The following is a 12,715-nucleotide window of genomic DNA, read 5'->3' on the forward strand; positions in this document are numbered from 1 at the left end:
GTATTCACTAGCTTAAAAGGAAACGGTCCCACGACTGCCTAACATGGCATTGAACTAAAAGCTTGAAATTGGGCGATTTGTTTGATTGAGATCTACTTCACAATTCTGTCTTGCCTTTCTAGTTTCCTTGCTTCATCTAGGTATCTTGGCTGTAATGGAATTGTCCTTGTTTTCTTTGTTAGTTTGTTTTGGGGGTTTTTGTGGACAATTCAAACTTATCCCAGTGTCACTTCATTCAACATAGTCTCAATTCAATTCAATTCAATTCTCTTGCACGCTAACACTAGTCATAACTAATTATATCTTGTAAAACAAGATACTGCCGTCAACTTGGATTATTCCCCCCTATGAACAAGTACATGGACACCTTGTTTTGTTCAAGTACTAGATTTGTAATTGGAATAGAAATTGTAATCTAGATAGTAGTCTTGAGTCATCTATAAATTGCAAATTTCACATCAATCTATAGTCACATTTTATTTCTTTGAGATTATTAGAGACCCTTGGGTGAGACTATGGAAGGTCGTGTCTTCTTCAAAGTCGACAAATATTTACTCAACAAAATCAGTATAGATGACCAGTCAAATAGTTAGACGTTGATGACATACATGTTATATGCACATAAGCATAGGAAACCCTTCTATATTTACTTATGTTGTTGGGTTTATTTGATCTCAAAAGCAATACCTTAATCCAGAAACATTGCTCACACAATCTAATCCAGAAACATTGCTCACATACTAATGGATTGTGGAAATCTGATTATGTTAATAAATACCTTAATACCTTAATGCAATTTAGTAGGTGGCATATTTTGTATTGCTGCCATTCTAAGGGTCATGCCTTCCTCCCTTTGACCATAATTGAATTATGGGCACATTTCGTTACAAAATTGTGCTGAAATCCCACTTAATTTTTCGATTCTCAAATATAAAATATCTATATTGAATTGTGGATGGGAATGGTCTACTTACCACATGAGCAACTGAGGTTGGTAGCTACAAAATCCGTGTCTCTTTCTATCACTAATCATATTTACTTCGAAAACTTGAGCACGTTTATGTGCTTATGGGTGTGCTATTACAATGTAATATATTGTTTTGAGGATTTTGACTTTAGAAAATTTGAATTCTCTAGCACTATGCTTCACTATTAAATCGCGGACACCGCTTTACAATTGAACATTCATATTCATCGTTGATGATTAATCTAGGTTCTTTTCTTATGTATCATAACATTTATTAATGTGGGTTCTTTTTCTCTTATAAATTATATATTTAAAAAAAAAGGAAAATCCTTCTTGTTACTCAAAACACCATCATTGATACCAGGGACAGTTGTAAATAACACTCTTAATAAAAGAATAGGGATACAAATGTATCTTCTTACAGAACTGTCAAGTATAATATCTTTGATATAAATAACACTCTTAATAAAAGAGTAGGGATGAAGATTTATCTTCTTACAGAACTGTAAAAGAATATTCTGCTATTAAGAACACTCTTAATAATAAAAAGTGATGAAAATTTATGCTCTTAGAGAAGGCAACATAGTTTTAACTTTTGTTAAGCAAATCTCTTTTTGACAATATTAAATATGCTTAAAAATATTCAACTACTAATAACACTCCTAACACTCCAAAATAAAAGTGATGAAAATTTATTTAGAAAAGGTAACATAGTTCTAACTTTTATCAACCAAGTCTGTTTTTGACACTACTACATTTGTGTAAGAATATCCAGCCTTTGAAGACATAGTAAAAAAGCTCTAGCCACCCTTCATCTGACAAGATCAATTGAAAAAGATTAATGCTTAAAGTCCTTAGAAATTGACCTTAGTTTTAGGTGATATGTATCCAAAATGATTGAAAGGTGCTTATTCATTTAAAAACCAAACATGTCTTTAAATTTTAATAATATTACATTTTTTTTGTGTATTAGACTGAAACAATAAATAATTAGTAGAATTTAACTCAACTATTCATCTACATTTTTGTCATAATAATTTTCCAATCAAAATTGTTAACGACCTATTCGATCATTAGTTTGAACCACACTATTTAATGCTTCATAAGGGACATTGGGAAATTTCAACCATGTAGAACAGCTACACAAAACCTCATCAATGGACAAGCAAGTTTACAACAAAAGTCTAAGATATGTAGAACAAGTCACCATGATGAAATGACATAAGAGGGAGAGGGAGGATTATTCCTTGATGATGATTTACACACACTGAGATTGCATCCTCTTACCAAAGACACTAGGATGAGTTGGAAGTACTGGCTTCCAATCCATATCAAACTAAGGTGAACCAATTTGAGCAAAACACTTTCAACACAAGGAGGGTCCACTAGCCAAAAAAAAGTAAGAATTATGATGCCTTAGATGGACTTAGACCCCTACCCTCACCCAAGGCACTATCATACTTGAGGAATACTAGCACATGATGCTATACTAGCACTTATGTCATTATACGTCAAACATGCATCTATCATGACTAGTGAGTGATCCAAAGATAGAGACATGGCACCATAACATGAAGGAGATAACGTAACATTTTCCTAGATGCTATATGTTATTGATTGAATAAATGGAAGATTTTAATAATGTTTTTGAGGTCAAAATAGCCAATGGGACCCACTACGTAGCACCCACCCCATGAGAATAAGGTATTAAACACTTTGTAACTTTTTCTTTTAATCAACTCTTATGCAATGAATTTTGATCACTAGGTTTGTTGTTTTATCTAGCCATGTTTCTTTAAATAGAGTACTTAAATTGTGTACTTGTAAAATATCCACATAGTTCGAACAAATTTTATTGTGTTTTGGGCACTTTAAGATAAAATGTCACCCAATCTCTACCATTCCAATGTTGCAACATACACACATTCATTTTTCCCATTCTCATGTTTCACACCTCAAATGGAGAGAACTAGTCCCAAGTTGATCTATTAGCATTTTTGCTCATCTAGTATTTTCTTCTATGCGTGCTTCTTCGTCATGATCTATAGTGGGGTTGAATTCTTTGGTATAATAGGCTTTTTAATGTCCATTTTGTTTTTGAAAATAAAAGCGACCAAAGACAAGGGGGTTGGTCCTTACAACCAAAAGGCTGGTAACCAACACATCACTAGCAAAAACCAACAGAGAACATTACTGAAGCAAAAACAAAACAAGAAGTAACTTAACCACTATATTTCTACCCAAACTACTAACCAATATACTACTATGAATAGAAACAACTAATCTATAGTAGAATTCTATAGAGTTTACCATACTACTGAAGTTCATAATAAAAACTGTTGGCATAGTCAGACCAACCCAAGTCTAAGTAACAGCTAGATACCAGTAAACCGAGTAACAACGTAATAACATAAAACAACTAGGATCCTATGATCCCTTAAAACTATAGACTTATTTCTCAATTTTTTTTCCTTTCCCTTCCCAACCAATAAAACCCAAGCCCAATCATCAACAAGAAACTTAAAAAGGAGCTTATGATCCTCCATGTCCAGCCCCGTTTCTTCTTTCTCCTGTGCCAGCAATTGGAGGGTGGTGGCTACAACATGAGTGACCTTTAGGGCAAATTTAGAGAAGGTGAAGAATCCTTCCTCTAAAGTTTTAACCCTTTGATCCAATTGGGCAATCACCTCCTTTTGCTCCTCGACCTTCTCTTTGTTTTTAGTTCCCTCCTTTTTAACTTCCTCTTTAGCTTTTTTTGCCTGGTTATCATCCTGCAAAACCTTTGGGTTAGTAAAAACCTTGTATTTTTCTTGACTGGGGAGGAAATGGTAATGAGGGAGGTATCCACTTTACTACTATCTTCACAGAAGGTAATGTGTTGCGAGGTGAAGCTGGCTGAAACATGGGTAGTCTCCATAGTGATGGCATTTCCAGCCAACACCTGAGTATTTCCAATAGACATCTGGGCATTATCAACAGAATTGTCAGCAGAATTCTCACTTTTTTTCTACCTCCTCTTTCCCTTTTTCTCTCTTGGAGTCAGAGTTATTCTCCTCCTCCCTCTCCCTTTCATTATTCTCAGAGCTTTCCTCCTCCACCTCTTCAACCCTGAATCTATTAGATTTTTGCTTATGCCTTGCCTGGGATTGAGCAAGTCTTCCTGACCTTCTCCTACCCTTACTGCTTCCCTCCTCCTCCCTATCCTCCTCTTCCACCTCCACCGATTTTTCAACTTTAATCTTTTTGTTACCCTTTTGTTCCACAACCACTTCAGATTTCTTCTTTTTCTTATTTTCACGGCTAGGGGAAGGTCGTGGGGTATGAATTATGGTACCAATGCTAGTACTCGGGGGAGAACTCTGACGGTGGTGCTGGTTGTCAACCACCACCACCCTAGGGGGGCAAAGGGCAAGATGGAATTGATATAGGCGAAAAATCAGGCCTTGGTGAATAATGGTGAAGTTATGCCCCTTGTTCCTCTTCTCCCTAACATCACTGACCATATCCTCTAGAGAATGTAGCAGAAAAAATGAGATAGAAATAAAATCCCTATTTCTAAAATGATTCAAGAGGGGAAAGTGGTAATAGTAGTAAACACCAAACCTGCCCTCTAGCGTAAGGTATTTCATGAGCACCAGGTAGACATCACCCCACGGAACTAGCAACTTATCCCTCTTAAATCCTCCTCTGTAGTGCACTGGTTCTTCGTCATCCGCAAAAAAATTGCTCATACTGGCCTCATCTACCATTTTCGTGACCTTTCTCCATTTTTTCCCCCTTTCATAGACAGCTCGGTGGCTATGGCAATCACTTCCTCATTTACTTGAAAAGTAATACCATTTATGGTTACCTTGTAATCGTTCCACCCATTAATGAATTGGAGGGCACAATTCTCGTCATACCCCACCATTGCCTACATGTAAGGCAGAAATCCCCCCTCCTTTAATAGGAACCAGATAGCCATCCTGTCTTTGGAATTCTCAATTTTTGTAGGCTCCAACCTATTCAAGTCTCCACCCATATCTTCCCCGTCTTCTTCCGATTCCCCCACCTTAGTGATGCGCACATGAATATCCTTGTCTTCAATATCACTGTTAATACTATTAGCCGTGGGCCTCTCTGCAAAGAGTGAAATAATCTTACAAGCATGTTTTTGAGACACTTCAAAATCCCATGCAAATTCATTATGAGAATCGTGCATGTTTAACATCATAATTTTACACCCCTAAAATCTCTAACAATCTGAATAATGATATTATTCGTACTTTCAAAGGGGAAGTGATTTGAATTCTGCAGTATGTTACCATAATGGTGAAATGACACTTTCCTTAATTTGCATTAATTCATTCTTCCATTTGTACGACCACGTCTTCTCCTCATTTCCCTAAAACTTTTATTAAATTTAGTGAATTTCGACTTTCTAAGGAAGAAATTGCCAAATTTGGCCCTAGCCTTAAATTTTGTAGTCATAATTAATTAATATTGCCCCCTCTTTCCTTACGTATAAAGGACTTAATATCCTCATTTAGATTTTCCATATTTCTCCAGCACGTGACTGCTGTTAATTCAAAACCCACGGCAGCTGCCGCATTGGCCACCTTATTTCCTTCTCTATAGATGTGCTGTAGGTGGACATTCTCTTGCCTAATGTCCGTGATGATAGTTCAAATATTCCATCCTGGTTGGGACACTCCATTCACCATATCAATAATTAATTTGGAGTCCCCTTCTATAGTTATTTCCTTAACTTGCATATTACTAATTAGTTGAAGACCCCCAAAGTAAAGCCATAGCTTCAACCAAATTATTACTTCCACCCCCACCTTCCTAGAGTAGACTAACAACACATCACCATTCCCATTTCTCAGCACTCCGCCTACCACTCCTATACCCCCTCTAGCAGCACCATCAAAGTTTAGTTTAAATTGAGTTAGTGTTGGTGGTTTCCATCTCGTTTGTTGTCTCTTTAACACTTCTGAGTTATCAAAAAGATAAAAATCCTTTTGAAAACCCCATTTTTTAGCAATCTGACCTTTTTGCCTACTTGGTTCTTCCTTCGGTAATTTACATTTGGCTACCCTTATATTTTCCTTCAACAATTTCTCCATGATTCCCATAACCACCTCCACAGGTTTTCCCACCTCCTCAAATATTCTATTGTTTCTTTCTTTCCATATATGCCAACAAATATATGGTGGAACAATTCTCCACAGAAAAACCAATTTTGGGGGGTAGAAGGGACAACTCTAGTTCTCCACGAATTGACATAAGTTGTCCTTTAGAACCCAATTCAAACCAAATTTCTCCCACATCGTAGGTCAAATCCTTAAGGTGTACTAACATTTAAGGAACATGTGAGAGATACTTTCCTCCTTTTCTTTGTAGAGATAGCATGGGTTTGTGATATAAAACCCCTTCTTTTCAGATTGTCAAGAGTTAAAATTTTACCATGCTAAATAGCCCACCAGAATTTCTTTTTTTTAGGGAGTAGATTACTAATCCAAACTTTACTCCATAATGGTGGGCATAAATCCTTACTAAAGAGGTGTTTGTAAGCTGATTTGATTGTAAATTTGCCACTAGGAGTTAAGTCCCAAACTCTAGTATCCTTCTGGATCAAAATTGGGGGTCTTTGTGCTCCTAACAACATTTCCAATTCCTTAAGAAGCTGAATATCCTCTTGGGAGTAAGTGTCTTTACATAGTTTCTTCCACTTCCTCCCTTGGTCAATATAGTCCTCCACCTTCCTTCCCATGTCTTCCTTTAGTAACTCCATTAGTCTTTTGAATTTGCTGTAGACTAGCGATTTCCCCCCCATCCAATTATCCTCCCAGAATTTGATACTATGCCCATTCCCCACAATCCACCTTGTCCCTTCCCTCAGTAAGATTCTACTCTTGACAATATTCATCCAGATTTTGGAGCCTCCTAGGAGATCATTATTGAAGAGATTCCAAGTGAAAAGGGAATTTGACAAATATTTAGCTTTCATTATATTACCCCAGTCTATCTTATCTACTCCCAGTCTCTAGCCTATCTTCATAAGGAGGGCTTTATTCAGATCACAAAGTCTTCTTACTCCCAACCCCCCTTTCTCCTTTGCCTTACAAACTTCCTCCTAGTTAACCAGGCTCAATTTATTCTTCTCCTCCGTCCCTGACCATAGGAAATTCATTCGTATTCTCTCAATTCTGTCTACCATATTTTGGTTAATTTTAAAAAGGGACAGGAAGTAAATTGGAATGCCCTGTAGAGCCACCGAGAGAAATTGTAATTTACTAGCATTGCTTAAAATTTTCCCTTTCCATCCTGCCAGCTTCTTTTGAATTCTTTCCACTATAGTACTCCAAAAGCCATTAGTTACCTCCTTAGTGGTTAACGGTAGGCCAAGATAAGTATCCGAGAGGTTGGTAGACTGACTGTAACCTAAAATGTTTCTTATCTTCCTTTGTAATGAGGCATCAGTATTAAAGAAATAGATCTTACTTTTATAGTAATTAACTTGTTGACTTGAACTTTCTTCATAATTAAAGAGAATAGCCTTCCAAGCTTCAGCTTCCATAATCGAGGATTCTCCAAAAAGGAAAGTATCATCAACAAATTGTTGCAACACTTCGGTATCAGCAATGGTAGTAGGCTTAATCCCTCTAACACATCCTTTATTAACCAATTTAGAGAAAGACCTCCCCAAAACCTTAGCAACCATAATAAAAAGGTAGGGCAATAGTGGGTCACCCTATCTTAGTCCCTTTTCCGCTCCAAATTGCCCCAAGGGGAGCCATTTAAAAGAATAGAAAATTGAACTGAGCCTACCATCATTTTAATAAGATTTATAACTTTGTCATTGAACCCCACTCTTTCAAGTACATCATAGAGGAAGTCCCACTTCACCTTATCATAAGCCTTGGAGATGTCCAACTTGAAGGCCATTCTAGGTCTTCTATTTTTTCCATTGAATGAATGATCTCATGTGTGGTTATTGCTACAACCAGTATTTGTCTTCTCGGAACAAATCCCTTCTTTGGAGTACCAATAATTTTTCTAGAAATGGCTTTATCTTGTTGACCAGAAATTTGGCAAAGATCTTATATACTATATTGCACAGACTTATAGGCCTAAAATCCATTAGGCTTAAAATCCATTAGGCTCAAGGGTGTCGGAGTTTTGGGGACTAAAGCAATAAAAGCCTTACTAAAATATTCCACCGCATGTCTTCCCATCTCCTCTTGGTCTTTATAAACCCTTCCTCCTTCTCCTTCCAATCTGCTGATTGTGTTTCTTCTTTTATGATTGGAGGTTGACCTGTGAAAGAAAGTAGTGTTTTTGTCATCCTCAGTTAACCATTGGACTCTTAATCTTTGTTTCCAAAAAAAATTCCTCCCTCAACATAATATCCTTCCATTTTTTTTAATATTCCTCTTCTTCCTGAGTTGCACTTTCAAGGTTATTTCCTTCAGCAATCTCCCCTTGGAGCTTTTTAAGTTTTTCCTTGACTTCTCCTTTGATTTTGAACAAGTCTCCAAAGGGACTTTTAGCCCAACCCTTAACATTTCTCCTTATATTATCAAGCTTTTGGGTCAGTCTATACATTGCAGTGCCATCTAACCTTATATTCCATAATTTCTGAATTCGATCTTTGAATTCTAGGTGAGATTGCCACATAATTTCATACCTGAAAGGTTTCGGTCCATCTTTTAAACCATCCTCCCACTGAAAGATTAAAGGGGAATGATCTGAAATAGTTCTAGTAAGGTTCTCCAACAAGGAATTGTCTAGTCGATTCCAGTTCCTTGTCACCATCAGCCTATCTAGTCTAACCTAGATAAGATCACTCCCTTTTCTATTATTGGTCCAAGTAAATGGGTTCCCTTTCAATTCCACATCAATAAAATCCATTTTTCTCATAAAATCATTAAGATGTTGCAAACTTTCAAGGAAATCTCTGTTTCCTCCTAATTTCTCCAAGTGAAAAAGGGGGGTATTAAAAACTCCCATACACATTAATTGTTTATCTTTCATATTTTCCAGAATCTTTACCAACTTGTCATATGTTTCCTTTCTCCCTACCTTACTATTAGAAGCATATATATTTATAAACCCCCAATGTTGAATACTAGTTTGGAATTCTGTTATTAAGAAATTTCTATCCTTCCATACTTCAACCCCCGTCATAGAGCACGAGTTCCATAGGGTAGCAATGCCCCCCGAGGCTCCTTCAACATCCATATGCATGTAAGTAGCACTCGACCAAACATGACTAGCAATTCTATCAAAATTAGCTTTAGACATTTTAGTTTCTTGTATTAACACATAATCTATCTTTTCCTGAAATATGCACTGTTTTAGAGCATATTGCTTCTAGGGATTATTTAATCCCCTTAGATTCCAATAGAGGAATTTCATTTCTTACCTCTAGTTACAGTCTCCAGTGTAAGCTGGCCACGTCCCTTGCTGCTTGCTTGGTCCTGGTTGCTCTACTAGTCGGTCTTCCAACTGTCCCACATGCCCCTACATATGGTTCCCCCCCCCCCCTTTTCTTCCTTTTTTGAACCTCCCATTCTCCATTATCCCCCTCTTTTGGTGAAGTGGGGCTTAGTTCTTTTTTAGCCTTTTCAATGCTTTCCATTACTTTAGCTGCTATCTCCGCCGGAGAGGCATTTATCATCCTTATGGGGGTACATACCTTCTCTTGGGTAGCACCTTCAGTGGCCATTAGTTCTTGGAGGTCCTCTCCTCCCTATTTTAATGTAGAGTGAGGAAGAGTGTGGCTAGCCACTATTTCGCCTTCCTCCATCATTTCTCCTTCCTTAAGTTCCCCCATTGGTGAACACAATAGTTCCTCTAGCTCACGTCTAAAGGGATAATCATCCATTTTCTTCTTATCCTCCAAAGTTTCCCCCTCCTCAAGATCAATATGCCCCCTTGGTCCTTTACTTCGGGGTGGTCTGCACCAGATTATCCTCCATTTTGTGTGCATTAGTATTCTCCAATCTTGGGGCTTCCGAGGGTTCCCCCATAGCTTCCATTACAATTCTTGGGGAACCTTCCTTTTGTATATCCTTCTCCACTTGGGCCTTACAGTCTACAATAAGGTGTCCAAATTGACCACATTTATGATAGAATAGGCCCACATTCTCATATTCAATGGGTTGAACTTTCTCTCCCCATTTGGTTTTGAGTGTGACCACAGTCGTGATGGCTCGGTTCAATGTCACATTCACACAGAATTTGACGTATACTAGTCATGATGTTTGCATAGTCACTTTGTCCATAGTAACAAAGTGTCCAAAAGAATTCCCCACCCATCTTAGGATCTTCTCATCCCAAAATTCAAAGGGTAGTCTAGGTAACCTTACCCAGACTGGAGCTAGCTTTTCTAGCTTTGCACTAGCATCAAAGCCCAAGTGCCACCTTGTTAAGGCAAGACAATGCTTCCCATAGTACCAAGTTTCCAAAAGTATGAGGTTGATATCCTCCTCTAACGTGAATTTAAAATAGAAGAGGCCACTTGGCATTGCTAAAACACCCACACTACCCCTAATTTTTTGTTTCTGACTCACTCATTTACGAACCATCTCGATTATAGGTTTGAAGGCAATGAATTTGCCCACAACAGAAAGTTTAAGGCCAGAGGTAACACTATCCACCAAAGTATCGAGGAGGGAGATAACTAGCCCATCTATGCCATGAGTAATCTTGGGATCCTCTGTTGAAACATTAGCCACTGAAGAACCCACTAGTGCATTCTTCCAACCTCTCAGGGTCCCATCTTTTAACTTTTGACCACATTCCAGTGGACAACTAGTAGGTCCCCCACTACCCAAAACCACAGTGTTGGAAAATGTTTTTCCAGCTTCACCCATGGACCCACCTCCATCCGTCATGTCCTCCAAATCCCTGTGTAATGCTAGCACCATTTGTAGATCCGGGCAGGAAGGAGGATCCGGAGGCCTAGGGCCCGCCATGAACAAATTCAAAATTAAAATCTGAGCAGTAACGGGTTGCAGAGCATCAAAAAAATTTAATGTCCATTTTGTTTTGACCATATGATACTCCTAATTTTTTTCCCTAAAAATTCCTTTATTTCTTCATTGTTATCCAAACATTATTGTATATTAGCATATCATTTTTTAATCCATTTGTCATTTTACTTCATCCACATGCTCTTTTTCCATCTAGTTTTTTCTACATGTTCAACTTAGACCAATAATATTTTTCCATATTTTGAGTTTTCTCTAGGAAGCTTAACAATCAAACCATTGTCAAAGCCTCTAAAGGGAAGATGCCTATTTCCACCAATAAGATCTCATAAGGAACAAAAATTTTGTTTTTGAGATTGTTGATGATGATATGTTTTGAATTCTTTGTACTTGCCTCCATCTCTTATCTAACATTTTAGCATTTATTTGGCAAGCAATATAACTCTTTTTAGTCTCCCTAAATTATTTTTTGTTTTAAATACTTCCCAAATGCGCTTGTTGTAAAAAATGATCTCAATATATATTTTTTCCTTCACTATCATTAAAGAGTTGGCTTTGAATAGAAAACTATTTTACATCTTATTTCTTTTCAAAGAGAAAGTCACCACCTTGGTTTTTCTGATATCCACTTGCATCTCCACCTCATGAACAAAAAGGTTTCAAGCACATTGAAGTGTTCCCTTAATCCATCAACCATTTATAGCAATCCACATAGAGAAGTAGCTTTATCACATATTTAGCTAATTGAACTCCCTCACTGGTAGGCTTGAACAACCATTCTCCTAACTTATCAATAAATAGCTCAAATAAAGTTGGCGAAAGAGAGCACCCTTGTTCAACACCAATATCACTACAAAAGCACTTTACACCCCATGTATGACTCTTTTTTAGCCTCGACTTGCTCATAAAGCCTATATACCACAACTTTAATCTCAATAGGGATTTTCATTTCTTCCATTCTATCCCAATTTTTTTTGTGTGGTGCTGTGTCAAAGGCCTTTTTAAATTCTACAAAACAGTAAAGGGTCTTATCAACTTGAATATTTCATATTTTTTCAACCAACAATCTAATAGTAACACCATGATTAATAATAGAATATTTTGATTTGAAATCTACCCACACCTTAACACTTTTCCCTTTTATTTTTTCCCACATGATGATTTTACGCTCAACCATGATACTATAAAGAGAATGTGGAGATGCATATTGACCTCACCCACCTCTAAATAAAAGAACATGTAGAAGATGGGGATATGCACAATGAGCTCACCCACCTCTAAATATCCTTCCCTAGGAAAGTACACACATAAATGCATAAAAAAATTGTTACATCACAATTACAAGCCTTGACAAGTCATGCTAATTCATACCAAGAATGCCTTGAAAAATCACAACTTAAAATCTTGACTACATTAAAACACTAAGATCTTGAACAACAATATGAGGGGTCTACAACACCCTCCAATGAAATTCAAACATAGCCAGATTCATTTTAAGGCTTTATGTTATTTTAATCCACATTAAAAAATTTGAAACAAAAAGAAAGAATACAAGAGCTTCACTTGTCCTTCTCGAATGTGACCTAAAAATGAAAAGAAGAAAAAGAAGATATTGTTAACCTCATTATCATGCAAATGTCCATTATTCCATCATTTCACACCAACCTTCTAATGGATCAAATGAGCTCATCCTCCTAAATATGAAATATCTTTTGATTAAGATGACTAGAATGACGCGAGATGTTCTTTAAGATCTAAATAAAATACT

The sequence above is a fragment of the Cupressus sempervirens genome, chromosome 10 (genome assembly GCF_028749045.1).
Source record: "Cupressus sempervirens isolate cs-2001-9-10 chromosome 10, ASM2874904v1, whole genome shotgun sequence".
Classification (NCBI taxonomy): domain Eukaryota; kingdom Viridiplantae; phylum Streptophyta; class Pinopsida; order Cupressales; family Cupressaceae; genus Cupressus; species Cupressus sempervirens.